Source organism: Ipomoea nil, unplaced genomic scaffold, assembly GCF_001879475.1.
Source record: "Ipomoea nil cultivar Tokyo-kokei standard unplaced genomic scaffold, Asagao_1.1 scaffold3169, whole genome shotgun sequence".
NCBI lineage: Eukaryota > Viridiplantae > Streptophyta > Magnoliopsida > Solanales > Convolvulaceae > Ipomoea > Ipomoea nil.
This window is the reverse complement of record NW_017619597.1, coordinates 1,661,268-1,680,624: the sequence shown is the minus strand read 5'-3', so window position 1 is coordinate 1,680,624 and position 19,357 is coordinate 1,661,268.

Genomic DNA, 19,357 nt, shown 5'->3' with positions numbered 1-19,357 from the left:
AAGACATTCTTTGTTCAAAACAATATAACGGGGTATATTTATTCCTAAGAACAATATATTGGCACACTATTCAAAAAAGATATTCGTCCAATCAAGTAAAGCTGTAAAGTTGCTTTGGGACTTATAAAAGTCAAATTTTATGAACAAGTTATACACAAAGATATGGCAAAAGAATACACTTATCAAATTTGAATAGATTAAAATATTACAATTGTGCAACTCAAATTTGTCTCCGTCCTCAAGAAAAAAAATTGAAATTTTAAAATAAAAATGAGTAAGCTGGTAAAGATGATAGGAGATATACGATAAAGTGTGATAAGATATAGTTCATAAGTGACACAAATTTAGAAAGCAAGAAATTAAAGTAGAGCATTCAAATCATTTAAAGCCTTAAGAGTTTCAAAGAAATTAATTAAACTTGGAGGAAAATCAAGCAAAGTAGTTGTATTGCCAGAGTTTGAGTACAAGATTTTGAGCTTGTCTCTCTCTTGCTACACCGGTCAGTCTTTATAGGTATTGATTTTTTATTTTTTATTTTAAATTAACAATAGGCACTTAATTTGTAGTAAACACAAACAGACGGTTATTGTCTATGAATATTTTGTTGGGCTTCAGTCGGGTTGGTTGAGTTCAGTCCTTATTTAGTTCAAGACGTGACGCTATGACTTATCATGGAGGGATGTGGTTAAATGATTTGTGTCCACCTGCTTATCACCAATTAGTTTTAAGTAGGATGTGACAACCATATACCAAATAACTCCGTGATTAAGCGTGTTCGACTTACCGCAGTCATAGGATGAGTGATCCACTGAGAAGTAAGCATAGTGCAACACTGAGGTCTATCAATTGGTATCAGAGCCGGGGTCATGAGTTCGAATCGATGACAATGCGAAAACCGATTCCATTCCTAGATGGGATGTGGGCATAGGGCGGAGGCTAAGGACCGAGTCAGGTATGCTGTCAACTGGGTTTGGTGTTCAAAGATTGCGGCAAGTACTTGGAGGGGGATTGTGGGTCGTGTTCAGCCCTCTACTCGATTCGAGACGAGTTTTAAGTAGGATATGACAACCAGATAGCCAAAGAAACTGTGCGATTAAGCGTGCTTGACTACATCCATCACATAATTAGTGACCCACTGTGAATTAAGCATAGTGCAACGCTGAGATCCATCACATCTTAATATAAATAATCCACATTTCCTTTATTCTATACAATCTTCCTCACTCATCTCTCATTTTATCAAATAAAACCTTCAAAATTTATTCTTCTTCTTCTAACCACCATCGTTGCCAACCACTGAACCAACACCAACCCACCGTCGCGTACTTTAATTTGGACGAAGGAGGCGCAATGCCTTATCCCGGAATTGGGCGTTGGTCGTTGGATCGAGTCAGACATGCCGCGCAACTCGGCTTGGTATTAAAATTACGAGAGAGTCGTAACATTACTCTAAAATAATATGATCGTACTAAGAAAAACATTTGCTTGTATAGTTGTGTGATAATAATTCGTTTAAAATTGAAAATTTCATACAAAAACTTAAAATAATGGCAAAATGTTTTATTAAGTTGTGATAAAAATTATTTTTCAAGTTTACATAAAATTTATCGACTCTTTCATTAAAGAAAAGTTAAATGAGAAAATATATAAATTTTTAATTTCAAATTTTTTTACCATTTTTTTTAAATAAAAGGCTAATTCATTAATCATAAACAAAAATGTTTAAAATACAGATCGTTAGAATGGTAATGCATTCTTTACAGTCTAGAAACAAATTTCCTAGCAATGTTATAGAAAACTTGGATCGCACACTGTGTTATAAATTTGAAGCCGAAGTTGTTGGATAAACTCAGCACTTCTTCACAGATCTGGTCAAACATAGCCAAACTTGACTCTGATGTGACCATTTTAGCATTCCACACTTATGAGGAGAACTCGCCAAAGAAACGAGAGGGAAACACTCGCCAGAGAGACGAGAGGGAAACACTCGCCAGATCTGGAGAGTCTCTGACGCCAGATGGATAACGTAGAACCAAAAGAAAACAAAATAAATGAAAAAGATGATAGAAAACCTGTCAGATCTGGAGAGTCTCTGACGCCTTCTCTGAAAAACGATCGGAGATGATCTGAGATTTAACGCTTATTCCTAAAACAGTCAAAGAAAGGAATTTACTAATGACACCGCTGGCTCAACCCTCCATTAGAGAGTCAGCTGGAGGATGGAGTCGCATGGCCTTTATAGACAAAGCAGTTGTTTGGAGAGAAAGTAGTTGTTGGGAGAGAAAGGACTTGTTGGGAGAGAAAGCTCATTATATTTTTTATTTTTTTTTTTACCATTTTTTGGAAATTAAAAGTCAATTCTAATATAGTATGAATTTTTTCATAATGAATTTAATAATTAATTAAAATTGGAAGAACACTTTTACAGTAATTTTCATATTGAATATAATCATTATTACAAAAGGTTGAATCGTTTATCAAGTCAAGATTAATAATCGTTTATCAAGTCGAGATTAATATTCTTTTTCACGTTTACATAAAATTAATCAGTTCTTTCATTTAAGTAAAGTTAAATGAGAAAATATATATGGATTTTTATTTTCAAAATTTTTACCATTTTATGAAATTAAAAGTCAAATCAATTATAGTATGATATTTTTCATAATGAATTTAATAATTATCCGAAATTGGACGAACATTTACAGTAATTTTCATATTAGATATAATGATTACCAAAGATTGGAATTGATTTTTTCATAAGTCAAAATAATTATACAAGCAATATATGTTTCATATATTGCATATATTTATCTTCTAAAAAGAAATTTCAAAACCAATCACCCAAAATGTAAAGTTTTTGATAAATTTTATGAATTTTGATTATATAATTTAATTTTATCTATCATCCAACAATTCAAAATAAACAATTTTAATTCATCAGATTAAAGATATGACTTAGGTTTTTCATTTTAATTATTAATTTAAAAATTAAAGAAAGAAAAAGAGAACATCCGCAAATGGATATGGCTGAGTTTAAAATTGGAAAACTTGAAAAGTGCACAGAAAATGTTGTCACGATAACATACAATTTTAATGGGAAATACAATGGAAAAACACTAATAAAATGTAAAATATAATTAAATACGAAAATAGATCGATAATTAAATACGAAAATAGATCGATCTTTAATTTCAATTTTTCTTTTACCATTTTAAGAAATTAAAAGTAACATAAAATGTAGTAAGATATTTTTCTAGAATGAATATAACATTTAACTAAAATTGGACACAAAGTTTACAGTAATTTTCATATTGGATATAATCATTACAAAAAGTTTGAATCGTTTGCATCATAAGTCAAAATAATTACACAGAAAATATATATTCCATATATGATATGAAATTAACTCCCTAAAGAAATTTCAAAACCAATCACGTAAAATGTGAAGTTTTTGATAAAGTCCATGAATTATAATTATACAATATACTTTTACCTGTCATCCAACAATTTAAAATAACAATTTTAATCCACCAGATCCAATATATGACTTAGGGTTTTCATTTTAATTATCAATTTTATATATATAAAAAAGACATTATACACAAACGGATATGCTGGTTGTACTTAACAATGGAAATAAGTTAACCCCTAAATTTCATAGTGAATATATTAAAGTCATAGGATGGACCATGTTACATACGTTGTTACAATATAGGTCCTATCAAATAGCACAACTTGCAATAAAGCTTTTAAACTTTATTGTGTTTATATTGTGTTTTTAATTTTATTAACATTTGCATTTACATTTTATTTATTTGTTTGTTTTATATCCAAGAACGTTGCAATGTTGTAATATTGTGTATAAATGTGAAAGTTACGTGATGTATATAAATAATAATAATAAATGTATAAATAATAATAATAATAATAATAATAATAATAATAATAATAATAATAATAATAATAATAATAAAAACAATACGTGATGTATATCTATTAAGGTACATATACATATTGTCAATTTTTAAAAAATAAAAAATCATTGTATGCATCTATGAACTATAAGCGTAGAGTCGATTTTTTTGCATATGTGCCATAAGCGTCTGTAGTAATACAAATACCTATTGTGTGTCACTACATATGTGAATGACGCTTTTTGTTTTACAGTAAAAAGCTCTTGGAGTATTGTGAAAACCTTGACAACAAACCACTATTATAAGAACGTAACCCTGTCTATTTACTTTTAAATTTATTTTATATTGCATTTACGTTGTCAAATAAAAAATTTGATTGACTATCTAATTAAGATTTCACCAAATCTCTCTAGGTATTATTGATAAATTTGAAGTCCATTTACTAGCTAGATTTGATAGATTTACTGTTTTGCAAAAGATTTCAAAATCTTAATAATTCTATTCACCTCCTCAGTTATTTGTTTCAACCGAGAGATCGCAGCAAAAGTAAATTAAATAATTTTTTACATGAACCAAATACATATAAATTATTAATTGTTTCAGCATTTTAATATATATATATATATATTCAAAATAAAATAAATTTGGATAATTTTCAAAAATAAAATAAAATTTGGATATGAGTTATGCAATGGTGTGAATAGTGAGGTTGGATATCGTAAGTAGGTTGACCCTACCTTTGCCACATAAAAATGAGTATATTAGGAGGTAAAATTAGGAGATAAATTAGGAGAGAGTGTGTAACATTATTACTCTAATTACATAATATAATGGTACTGGGAAATATTTGTGTGCGATAAAATGAATATTCATTTTCAAGTTTGATAAAATTAATCGATTCTTTCATTAAAGCAAAATTAAATGAGAAAATAGATATATTTTAATTTCAAAAGTTTTTACCATTTTAAGAAATTAAATAAAGTTGTCAAATTAAATCAAATATAGAATCATATCTTTTTAGAATGAGTTTAAATTTTAACTAAACTTGAAATTTATTAAAATGGAGATTAATATTTTTTTTCACGTTTACAAAAAATTATTCCGTTCTGTACTTAGAAAATAGATAGGTTTTTAATTCCAAAGATTTTTACCATTTTAAGAAATCATCAAAAAGTCAAAATCAAATATAATATGATGTTTTTCATAATGAAATTAATTATTAACTAAAATTGCACCATCATTTACCATAATATTTATATTAGATATAATTATTACTAAAAATTAAAATCATTTTTATCATATCTATTCCAGATATGAAAAAAAAATGTTTCATATCTGGGATAGATTTATCTCCCAAAAGAAATTTCAAAACGAATCAGGCAAACCGTGTTAAATTCATAACTCTATCATCCAATAATTCAAGATAGGGAGATATGTTTGAGTCACCATGATTTACATCTTCCCAAATGCTCTGTCCGGTCGGAGTGTGGGGGGCCCTTAGGGTTGGGGTTCAGCCTTTTGGAAGAAGATAGGGAGATATGATCGAGTTAGGGTTTTTATTATAATCATCAATTAAAATAAGATAAAATGAAGAAAAAAAATAAAAAAGACAACATAAGCAAATGGATATGGCTGTTTACGTTTGAAAATGGAAAACTTAAAAATTAAAGTGCATGCATAGAAAATGTTGTCACGACAACTCACGGGAGAACATACAATTTTAATGGAAAAACACACACACACAAAAAAAAAAGAAAATGTAAAACATAAAACGATATGATGGACGCCATGCATGCATGAAAGACAAGTGAATTGAAGCAAAAAACTCCGATCCTTTGGCCGCTGAATTATTCTGCGTCAGGGGGCGGCAAGTTGAGATCAGGGAGGATGAATGCTTCCACCTCCGCCGCCTCCTCATTCAGATCGACGTCTAACACCACCCTCTCGCCGGCAGCCGCCCTTTCTTCCTCTTCTATCTCGCGGAGCTGCTCTTCCTCCGGCTTCACCAGGAGATCCCGGTACTCAGCGAACTCGTCCATGGAAAAAGTGGGCGGGCTGAACGCCCCACGCCACCCGCGGTCTCTGTGGGACCGCAGGTGCCCAAACATCGCCTTCTCTGTCGGGTACCTGGCGCCGCAGATTTCACACGTGAAATCCCCAGCCGCCTGGCCTTCTGCTGGAGGGGCAATCTCTTGAACCGGCGCCGCCTCAAGAGGCGGCGGCGGCGGCGGCGCATCACCTTCCACCCCTTCCATCGCATCGGGCACATTCTCCGGGGGTGGCGGTGAATCCTTATCCTCCGGCACAACCATTTCATCGTCAGGAATCGGTTCAGGCTGGGGAACAGGAAGAGGAGAAGACGGTGGCGGCGCAACCGCAGCCGTTACACCCTCAGCCGCCTGTTGGGAACCTCCAGTGCCCTCTCCCATTGAGGAAGAAGCGGCGGTGGATTCCTTCTCGGAAGCCATGGTAGAATTAGGGCACAATAGAGGCAAGAAGAATGGAGTTGAATATAATGTTATAATCAGTGTGGAGGTTAAATGGAAGATTGGAATGAAATATATAGAGCAGTGGGAATGAAATTAAGGACGTGTCTGTTTGAGTTTAGGCGCGGATTTTCATTTTATCATTTATGATTTTTTTTTAAAAAAAAATTAGTTTTTCTTTTTCCTTTTATTATTCAATATAAAATTTTAAAATGTTTTTTGATAACATTTTTTTTATACAGCGTGGGGGAACATGAACCCATTTTACGGTCCATTATAAAACAGGTCAGGTCCAACCCGGCCCATTTATAATATAATATTTTTATATTATAATAATATTTATATATTAGTTTGTATAATATAAGAATTAAGCATTTAACCTCAGCTCACACATAACAACTAAACATTTTTTCAACTAAGCAACTTGTGTTTAATTCTGAAACAAAACATGTGTATACTTTATATAAATGTATAAAGTTTATAAAATATATATTTTATATAAAAAAATATACTTTATTTTAACTATATAATTATATTTATAGAAAATCACTTGAGACTTTTCAATATGAAATGAGCATTCAAAACGTATGAATCATTAATAAAAAATAAGATGCACGATTAAAATTTATATAAAAGTTATAAAATAGTATCGCGTATGAAAACCTGATAACTAGTATTTTATATAATAAATCTACTTTATGCTAACTATATAATTATATTAATATTTATATAAAGATATATTAATCATATAATTAAAGCATGTAAACATAATAGGATTAATTTAACTATATATAATTTAATTTATAATTATTTATATGTTATGTTATATATATATATATATATATATATATATATATATATATATATATATATCATGATATATTTAATTTTGTTGGTCCCGGTAGGGTTAGAACGAGAGTCTAGAGGGGGGTGGTGAATAGACTCTTCTCGATTTTCGGCAAATAGCAACCTCTCGGGGTTGTAACGCAGCGGATAAATTAAATAGATTTTAGTTGCTTCGCACAGTTTGAAGTTATAAGGTAACTTTCGGTTTGGGCGAATGATAATGCAATGCTGAAAAGTAAAGCACGGAAGTAAAAAGATAGAGAGACTAGAGTTTTTATAGTGGTTCGGCCAACTTTGCCTACTCCACTCTTCTTCCACAACTTATGGAAGGTTTGCACTCTCACTCGTTAGTACAAATAGACACGAAAGCTTCCTTGATCACTAAGCCGGACAACTTCATGTAGGTTTTGCAACTCCGCGAGTTTACTCCGCCTCTATCAACGTCTTCTTCAGAGTTGAGGTTGGTAGAAACTAGAAAGTATTTTCTGATTTCTCCAACACGGTGAAGTCTTGACTGAAGAGGGATGATTGCTTCGTACAAGATGCAAGACTTCTTCAAGGCGGAAGATGAAGATTGATGAGTTTCTTTAAGAAATCTTCACGCCTTGAAAAAACTAGTTCGCAAAAGCTTGGTAAGAAAGTTAGCTTATACAAGAGCTTTTGCTTGAAAGAATGATCGAGTGAAAAGAACTAGCACCTTCTTAGTTGATGAAGGTGGGTATTTATAGGTGTGGAAAATTTCATCCGTTGGAGGGAGATCAAATTTCAAACCTATTATCCAGTGGGTAAGGACCGGGGAGCTTGGCGCAATAAATGCTCCAGTAATGCGGCTTGTACCATGTAGCCGTTGTAGACATGAACAACCTTAGGATTTTTGTCTTTTAGCTTCTGAAGAATAGTACAGCTTCATTTAATGCTCCTTGGTATATGTGTCCTACACTTTAAGGTCCTTTTGTCTCCATGATGGTTGATCAACTCAGACAGTAGAGCCATTCTTCTCGTCATGGGAGAGAATGAATTTCTTAATAAATTTTCATAAAGGTTACTGTCTTGTCGAGATGGTTGATAACCCGAGGTGATCTTTCGTTGTTGAAGCCTTTGATCTCGTGCTCTTTGTCTCTTTTCGCTTTGGCAGACCTAACTAATGAACATAACTCGTTTTTCGTGTGTTTGTCTAACTTAACACGAATTACAGGATGAGTTATGACAACTTTCGTCTAGAACGAAAGCAGCGATGGAAATAACGAAAGTTAGGGGTCTACATTCTAAGTTACATTGGTATCATCAAAATCCTAATACAAGTGTTCCTAACAAATTTTAATTAAATATCTACCAAAAATTTAGTTACATGATAATAAATTGTACAAAATACAAATATATAATTATGAAACATGACGTATGTAATTATAAAATATATAATGCTTAAAAATTATTTATATTAATATATAGTCATACAATGTACATACAACAAGTATTAATAGGTTTTTTTTTTTAAAGTCAACAAACTCAGATTGCATTAGCCATACCAGGCTCAAGAAAAGGAGGAGGAACATCCCTCCATTGCGAACGTGCCAATGTGGCACTTACATTCTTTGCCATAACGTGGGCCGCCTGTATAGCATCCCTACGAACATGATTTACTACCGAACTAGTCATAGTGGAAAGCAAAAGATTACAAGAAAGCAAAACATAACCAAGATAAGTACGAAAAGAACTAGCATGGCTAAGACTAGAAACCAAAACCAAGCTATCCGTGTAAACTGTGATCATTGAGAAGCCATTATTCCTTAACCACGATAGAGCCTCACACATTGCTAAAACTTTTGCCAATAGGGGGTCATACGGGCAAATAAGCGGTCCATTCCCTGCCGCCACAAAAGTTCCATCCGCCTCCTGTACAATAAAACCATAAGCTGGAGCATGACTCGGTCCATGGAAGCCTGCATCTACCCGGCAGATTACACCATTCAGAGCCGGAATCGGTGCCTGGGGTGCATGAGGTACACGGCTGATGCTGCGCTGATGCTCACTTGCGATCCATGTCGCCCACCTAGCCGTGAACCACTGTACCAGCACATACGGCACCGACAGTCGGCCTTCCCATACCGCCTCATTCCTGGCAGACCAAATATCATATAACAATCCACAAATCCTCCCCTGTGTTTCTGTATTGCAGGTGGCCGAGGCACCAAGCCACAACTCCATCCATTGTCCAAAATTCCTGCCGTTAAAAGAATGAATATGCAGTTGAGATATGTTCCATACACGTGTAGCAAAAAAACAAGAACATAAAATATGCATGACATTCTCCTTTTCCATTCCACAAGTCGGGCAAATATTAACAAGCTCCACCCTTCTCTTAATGAGATTGTTAAGGGTAGGCAAATTGTCAGACAGAGCTCTCCACAGAAAGTTCTTCCATTTCGGGGGCACCTGTAGCTTCCAAAGATTTCCCCACATAGGCAAGCATGGACCATTCACCTCTTCTATCCTCCTGTAACCATCCTTAACTGAGTAGCAACCCCTCAAATCCCTATCCCAAAACCATACATCATCATACTCCATACTTATAGGGAGTTGTTTAATGAGCAGCACATCTCGCGGGGCAAAAAGATGCTGAATAAGTTCATCTTTCCACCCATTGGTGGTATTATCAATCAAGTCTGAAACCAGAAGGTCCTGATTCAAACCCGGTTGACTAGAGCCCACAAAGGGATCATGTGCATCAGGTAGCCAAGGATGAGACCAAACCCTTGTGGTCCTGCCATTACCAATTCTACGCCTACATCCTGATTTTAACAAAGCCTGACCTGCGAAAATACTCCTCCAAGCATAACTTGGGTTCCCACCCACTGTAGCTTCATAAAACGTAGTTGTAGGGTAATACCTGGCCTTAAAAACTTGAGCCATAAGGGACCCTGGATTGGTTAGTAAACACCACCCCTGCTTAGCCAAAAGTGCTAGATTGAAATCATGTAGGCGCTTAAAACCCATACCTCCAAACTTCTTTGGCACGCCCATTCGGTCCCAGGACATCCAATGAATGCTACCCTCTGAGCCTTTCTGCCCCCACCAGTACCTGTTCATCAATCTTTCTAGAGCATTACATAAAGTTATAGGGAGTAAATAAATGCTCATTGTATAGGTAGGCATCGCCGGTGCTACACTTTTCAGAAGTATTAATAGGTTAATTGGTTCTAAATTTGTTATAAGAGTAATTAGATTAAGAGTTTAGGAGTTCAATATCTTTTATTAACAAAATTTTTAAATACTAATTTTAATAAATTACAAAATATATGCTTTCAAAAAAAAAGTACAAAATATATTTAAATAAATTAAATTAATGTCGGCTAAACGAGTTAGTCGTGAGTTACACGGGTTGAGCCCGTGTAACTCATGGGTTATACAAAGCCAGATAAAAAACTAGCTGGCCCAGCCAACCTAAAAGGGGGTTAAACAGGCCCAACACATCGAATTGCCCTATTAATTTCTAATGCGATAACAAGGCATTATTTATAATTTAAAAATTGCGTTTTCCATTTATTAAAAAAAAACCTTTAAAAATATCACTATTTTTCATTTTTTAGTAAACCAAAAAAATATCTGTTATATTCCAAACAAGCTCTGCCTTGAAGGTAAAACAACAAATGTTTCGCCCTCTCTTTGCAACATGTATGTGTTATTGCAACGTTAGTGTCTTCTTGAATTATCTTTTTAAAAATTTGTATTTCAGAAGGCCCTCTCTTTGCAACATGTGTTATTGCAACGTTAGTGTCTTCTTCTTCTCCCAGCGTTACTGCGTTAGTGTCTTCTTGAATTTACCTTTGGACAATATTGACCAGCTTACATTTTTAAAACAATTGTATTTCATTTTTCATTTTTTATTTTTTTAAAAATAACTTTTTTTCCTTTACTATTTCAATGTGTTTAGATAAATATCGGTAATGATTATTGATAATTGGTTAGTATAATTAAATGATAATAAAAAAGATAAATATCGGTGGAGATACTAAGTAGTATGTGAGATAAATTGGTAGGTGAATAAAGGTAATATATAGCATATCGATTTAAAGATTTGAATAAATGAGATAAAAATCTACATCTAAGTAGTGGCTTATTAACTATTGAATTTTTTGTCCTTTTTGTGGGGTCTTTACCAATTAAAAAGTTTGCAAAGTTTCAGAGGGAGAGATAGAGAGAGAGAATGATCGTGATTTTTTTCTTCTTCATTTTCTTCCTCAAACAAAGATTTCAATAGTTGACGAACTCTTCTCTACCACCTCACCCCCTCTCTTTTCCAACACAGCCAAAAAAATTCATAAAAAAAATCTCCATTCGAAGTGCCTTAACCGTGATTGTTATTATAAGTGCGATTTTGTGTTTATATTAAAAAAAACACATTTTATCTCTTATTTGCATTGTTATTTTATGGACAACTTAAAAGCTAAATTTATAATGCAAATAACTCTTAAATTAATAATAGAATTTGAAATTAAAAACAAAAAACTAAAATATTGCACTTAAGAATTCATTAGTGTTCTAATTCTTTATTTTACAATTTTAAAAACTAAATATATAAAGAAGAATGTGTTTTCCATTTGTCAAAAAACGCATTATGTTTAAATTAAAAAAAAAAAAAGTATGTTTTCCATTATTTAAAAAAAAAATCACTATTATCCATTATTTAGAAAACCTACAAAATATCTGCTATATTCCTAAGAAGATCTGATCTGCGTTAGGTTGAAGCTAAAACAACAAATGTTTTACAAGGTTCTTTCTTTGCAACGTGTGTTATTGCTAGGGATGTCAATTTTAACTCGAACTTAATAGATTGGACAGATAAAATCAAAAAAGTTTCAGTTTAGGCCCAAAATATTTCTTGAATAATTTATCTTTGGACAAAATTTACGACCTTACATTTTTTTTAAAGAAAATTGTGCTTCATTTTTCATTTTTGATTTTTTTAAAAAATAGCTTTGTAATTTATTATTCCAATGTGTTTTGATAAATATAGGTAATGTTGGAAAAAATAATTTAAAATGGCATGTTAAGTGGTTATTTTGTGGTACAGTTATCAGTGGGTTCCACTTCCAATTTGGGTCGGGTCAAAGTGAATTCGGGTTCTTCGTAGTGAGACGAAGAGATTGATATATTGTACGCTCAAAACGAATAACGGGTAAATGAGATATTGATTCTCAAAGTAGACCCATTGGGTTGGAAAAATGAAGGGGAAAAGTGAGCTTTTGTCCCACATTGGTTTGGGAAGAGGATTTGCCCCACTATTTATACAAGAGTCTTTTAAAGGTTTATTGAATGTATAGCATAGAGGTTCTCTCTCGCGCGCAAGGGGGGAGGGTGGATGCGCCGGAAATTTTAGAAGGTGGAGGGGTGCCTATTAACACCAAGTATCTTACTTTCCAGCCTCAAAAGACCGCTTTTTTATCCTGAGGTTTTAAGGAAAGACCGTTTAGACTCTTAGCTTGTTAAAAACCCTACACCAAACACGATGACCGCTTAGACTCTTAGCTTGTTAAAAACCCTACACCAAACACGAAGCCAATCTCTTCATCTTTCCTTCCCCTTTTCCCTTTTACACGAAGCCAATCTCTTCATCTTTCTTCCCTTTTTCCCTTTTACACGAAGCCAATCTCTTCATCTTTCCTTCCCTTTTTCCCCTTTTTCCTACAGAAAATAATATCCTTATATTTTAGGATTATTATTGGGTTTCACCACTCCAACATGTAATGATTATTGGTAATTAGTTAGTATAATTAAATGATAGTAAGAAAGATAAATATCGGTGGAGATACTAAGTCGTAGGTGAATAAAGGTAATAGCATATATAAAGAGTCCAATAGATGAATAAAAATCTATGTCTAAGAGTCTTATTAACGGTTGAATTTTTGTCCCTTTTGTGGGGTCTCTTTACTAGTTAAGACGTTTGCAAGGTCATTCATAGAGAGTGTGTGTGTATGTGTGTTTGTCAATTGACAACCACTCTCTAAGCGTGCACATCAATCGTGATTTTTTCTTTTTCATTTTCTTCCTCAAACAAAAATTTCAATAGTAGATGAACACCTTTTCTACCACCACACTCACTCTCTCTTCCAACATAGCCAAAAAAACTTCATGAAAAATCTTCATTTGAAGTGCCTTAACAGTAATTGTTATTATAAGTAGAGTTGATACAGGACAAGGGAAACCAAAAGAACAGGAAGAACACAAACAATATAACTCAAACTTAAAGACTTGAACTTCTCAATACAAAAGTCTGTTTAAATAGACAATTAAGAAAAACTGAAGAGTTGCAAATATTAAAAGCATGCATAGGAACTATAAAATAAACATAATGAGAATTGAAAATAGGGAAAATGGCACTTTTTCCCCCTTTGTTATATACTTATAGCACTTTTTACCCCTAAATTATTTAAGTGGCAGTTTTTTCCCCTGATATATTAAATGGACATATTTACCCTTAAAATAAATATTTTATTTATTTTTCTTCTCCAACAAATTATAACACCACGATTTGAAAAAATAAAATACATTAAGTGTTGAATTTAAAATATTTTAAAAATAAAAAAATAAAATTTTAAAAGAAAGTTTGAACCAACCGTTCAAATTGGATCCAAAATCGTGAACCGACGGTTCAAAATAAAACTCAAACCGCGATTATATATACTTATATGTGAGAGTCAATATAAATGCGGAAAAAAAATACACTATTTGCAAATATTATAATTATAATTTAAGTTATTGCTAGTAGTTGTTCCGATTTGAACCTCCGATTCACGGTTCAGGATCCATTTTTTTCCAGTTCACGATTTTAATAAACGGAAATCCAAATATTGGGTTATGTTATGAATCATAACCGAAATTTTTTAATTTGATTGCTATAGTGTTTGGTTCAGTTCGAACCGAACCGTGGTCATCCCTACGTATAAGCAATAATTTGTTGAAGAAGAGAAATAAATAAAACATTTGTTTTAAGGGTAGAAATGTCCATTTAATATTATCAGGGGGAAAAACCGCCACTTCTATAATAATTGAGGGGGCAAATGTGAATGCATGAATAACACAGGGGGAAAAAAATGCTATAAGCATATAACACAGGGGGAAAAAGTGCCATTTTCCCTTGAAAATACTAATAATATTTAAAGCTAATTCAAATTTCCCATAAAAAGTAGTCACCAAACTCCATGTCTCTTAGTGATACAGGACAAGGGAAACCAAAAGAACAGGAAGAACACAAACAATATAACTCAAACGCAAAGACTTTCAATTATATTCCAACTTGAACTTCTCAATACAAAAGTCTGTTTAAATAGACAATTAAGAAAAACTGAAGAGTTGCAAATATTAAAAGCATGCATAGAAACTATAAAATAAACATAATGAGAATTGAAAATACTAATAATATTTAAAGCTAATTCAAATTTCCCATAAAAAAGTAGTTACCAAACTCCATGTCCCTTAGACTTCATGCATGTGGCCATTGTTCTATTATTTTCTCAATTCCTGTTCCGCATCACTTAGACTTCATGCATGTGGCCATTGTTCTATTATTTTCTCAATTCATGTTCCGCATCATTCTCCCTTGGTTGCGAAGGACTCGCCCCGAGTCCTCAAAATGTAATGTTACCTCCTCGGAGGAGTGAATTCCATTTTTGGTCCTACTGTTATAGGGGCGTTTCCAATTTTAGTCCACCTTAATTTTTTTTGCCACTTTATAACCACTATTATTGAATGCGTTCCACTTTTAGTCCCACCGTTAGTATTTCCATCAAGATGCCGTGTAATCTAGGGGTATTTTGACCTTTCTTCTCATCCAAGACTATGTTTGACTAAAGAAATGAGAACATTAAACCTAAAACCTAAGAAACCTCGCCGGCCCATGTTGGAACGAACGAAACGATGTAGCTTTGGCTTCCCATTCTCGTTATTCGAAGAGCCATCTTTGAATATCAGAGGAGGAGGACGAAGCGCCTGGATTGAAAGAGAAGAGACAAACATAAAAAGACCAAAATACCCTTTGATTATACGACCTCTTGACGGAAATATTAACGGTGGACTAAAAGTGGAACACATTCAATAACAGTGGTTGTAAAGTGGCAAAAAAAATTAAAGTGGACTGAAATTGGAAATGCCCCTATAACAGTAGGACCAAAAATGGAATTCACTCTCCTCGGAGTAATATAAAGTCCTTATGAGGGCCTCCAACTTTTTTTTTTGAACCTTATAATACACATATCTCCTCAAACTCAATTTGTGAAATGTTTTCGTGAACACATGATCCTTATGGATAAAGACTATAACCTTCTCATCCATTCTAAATATTTTCTTACGCTGCCTTTTGTTAGCCTGGGCTTTAAACCTTGCACTGGTAGCATCAAGTTTAGCCATAGCTTCATCCTGAGCTTCAAGAACACACCTTTCAGATTTTACATCTCCATAATACTTTTGCAACAACGAGATAAAGTTAATAGCATGCGTAGGTTGTTTCTGATAAGCAGTAAAATCGTCTATGATCACTAATTTCTTAGTGACTTCATAAATTTCACAGAATGCATGCTCATCATTTTCTTTTGAAATCTCTATTTCGTCTTCACAATCATTTTCTCCCTCCTTGATATTTTCATCCCCAGGATTAATAAACCTTCGAGCCCAACCTTCATCCGAATAGTAGTCAGGTTCTTTTCTCTTCAAACATCTCTTAGTCCCGGCCTCTTGTGTGAGTGGTGGAGGTTGAGATTTATGAAAGTGAATAGCCTTGATTCCATGTGTAGGTTGGCTTTTAATCTCAACAAGTGTTCTTGTAGGAAGATGGGAGTGTTTATTTGGAGTAACTTCAGTCAACAGATTTTCAGCTTGAAAGTTCATATTAAAGGGAAACCAAAAGAACAGGAAGAACACAAACAATATAACTCAAACTCAAAGACTTTCAATTATATTCCAACTTGAACTTCTCAATACAAAAGTCTGTTTAAATAGACAATTAAGAAAAACTGAAGAGTTCTTTTCTCTTCAAACATCTCTTAGTCCCGGACTCTTGTGTGAGTGGTGGAGGTTGAGATTTATGAAAGTGAATAGCCTTGATTCCATGTGTAGGTTGGCTTTTAATCTCAACAAGTGTTCTTGTAGGAAGATGGGAGTGTTTATTTGGAGTAACTTCAGTCAACAGATTTTCAGCTTGAAAGTTCATATTAAAGGGAAACCAAAAGAACAGGAAAGAACACAAACAATATAGCTCAAACTCAAAGACTTTCAATTATATTCCAACTTGAACTTCTCAATACAAAAGTCTGTTTAAATAGACAATTAAGAAAAACTGAAGATTTGCAAATATTAAAAGCATGCATTGGAACTATAAAATAAACATAATGAGAATTGAAAATACTAATAATATTTAAAGCTAATTCAAATTTCCCATAAAAAGTAGTCACCAAACTCCATGTCCCTTAGACTTCATGCATGTGGCCATTGTTCTATTATTTTCTCAATTCCTGTTCCGCATAAAGTGTTTTGTGTTTATAATTTTTAATTTTTTAAGAAAAAAAAAACATTGTCTCTTATTTGCACTGTAATTTTATGGACAACATAAAAGACTAAATTTGATGGGGACATGAGATCCCGGGAGCCCACTATTTTATTGGGAAAGTCTCGGCTCAAGCGGGGTGTCCATTTTATTGCCAAGGAAAGAATGAATAAGCTTGGAGCAAGATAATATTAAGAAATGTTACTAAGGCGTATCAAACCCACAACTTCTCACCTAATAATATAAGTTCCAAACCACTAAGCCAATCAAGATTTTATTTATTGGAAGGCAGGAAGCTCAACTTATGCATGGGAATGCGTTGGAAGCAAAGTAGTTGGGGGAGGGGGAGGGGGGACACGTGTGTGGCCAAGAATGAAAGTTGTCAGATGCCGTCCATTTGTCAATCATTCATGAGTCCTTCAACAATATAAATAAGCACTCTTCCCTCCCTTTAAAAGGCAACCCTTAGCTCACCAAACCACTTTTGGTCCACTGGTCTGAGCTTTCTCCCTCCTAGTGGCATACTAGGGTTTGAGTCTGGTTGGTAACATATTTAGTTCTATTTTATTTATCAGTTTTTTCACACGCATTGTGCGGATGAGATAAAGTCTAATGATTATTTTTAAATAAGTAATTCAAAGTATATCAATGTTAGATTATATAGGAGACATTCATGCATAGGTAATTGAATGATGAATTTGTTTATTTAAATCAGTAATTCAAAGTATATAAATGCAAGATAATATATGAGAGATTGATTATAATTGTCATTAAAATAAATGTTTGCAACTTTGTAATAACGCTAGTCTAAATACTTAGTCTTAAAATCATAGTCTAAATAAATACTAATTTTGGGTAACATTGTCATTGTCTTCATATTCAGTACTTGTTTCATCTTTTTTTTTTATTGGTAGTGTGTCATGTGCAATTGGGTTACTGGTGGTAGCATAGAGGGCAACATCATGAAATTATGTTGTAGGAAGTTTTAGATTTGTCTTGCTACGTATATGTATGAGATCTTAGTTGTACTATGAACTCTTTATCTTGCAAGTGCCCGTTGATATTTGGTAGTGGTAGTTTTCTCCTACATGTTTCATGAGTTGTGAGATGTGTGTCGTAGATTATTATGTAAAAGTATTGAACAAAATATTAATCTTTATTATATTTGTATAAAATATTTGGTAAATAAATATATAATATATTTTGTATTATAACTTTAATATTTAATTACAAGATAGTGTAAAAAGAAGACAATGGACAATGTACATGAATATAATTAATTAATGAATTTGAAGGTAATGAATCTTTTTTTTTTTTTTTTTTTTTTTTGAAAAAAAAGGTAATGAATCTTTGAATTATAGAAAATAAAGATAATATAACCAATGAAATTATATATGTTTTTAATTTTTTTATAATGATTTTTTTTAATAAAGGAATTTTAGACATCTAATTCTAAATTAATTAAAGAGTAAATACCCAAAATGGTCCCTCGACTATAGCTAAATTCACAAATTGGTCATCGACTTTCAATTTCAACCAATTAAGTCCTTAACTTTGCAATTTCGACATGATTTGGTCCTCCATCTATTTGACCGTTTGTTGACCGCGATCTTTGAGGATATATATGTAGTTTCACGTGCAAAGCTCAAGAGAACACTCTTGGAGGTGACATCGTTGTTTCGGAGAGGGGAGTGCTTCTCTGCTTGCTGCTTGGGGATCACGAGTCGGTTTAGCTTAGAGAACGCTCTTGGAGGTGACAACGCCGTTTCAGAGGGGGGAAGTGCTTCTTCGCTTGCTGCTTGGGGATCCTAAGCCGGTTCAGCTTGCCTACATCGCTTGGAGTCACGGCTTTCTCGAAGAGCCACTCCAGGGACTTCGGCGATCTATCTATCAAAAGCTATAATCTCTCCGGCATGGGGTGCAGCGCCGGCAGTGGATTCAAATGTAACAGTGCGGTCTAGAAATGCAACCGGAACCTTAAAAAATCGACGATGGACCATGAAATTACATATATATCCTAAAAAAGTGCAGTCAACAAACGATCAAATAGACAAAGGACCAAATTGTGTTAAAATTGTAAAGTTAAGGACTTAATTGGTTGAAGTTAAAAGTCAAGGACCAATTTGTGAATTTAGCTATAGTCGATGGACCATTTTGGGTATTTACTCTTAATTAAATGCATATGTAATTTTTTTTTTAAATGCAAGAAAATGATTTTCAAGATTCCTAATTTATAATCTTTGATGCTCAACTTTGAATGCTATGTATTTAGTCGGGCTAATTATTTGACCAAAGCTTATGTTAAATTTTATATTGTATTTTTTAAAAACATATTCGTGCAGTATATGTTTAACAATTATGATTCGCACATAAGACCTTTCTTATAGAAACTAATGAGTAAGTTAATAATAATAAATAGTTAACGGAATATTCGGTTATTAAGTTTATTCTAACAGAATGCAAGGTTATTTAAGGGAATAAAATAATATAATATAGGATAAATAAGGAAAATCATAAAAAAATATTAAAATCAAATAGTATGAACCATTCTTTTCAACAAATAATTACACCGACAT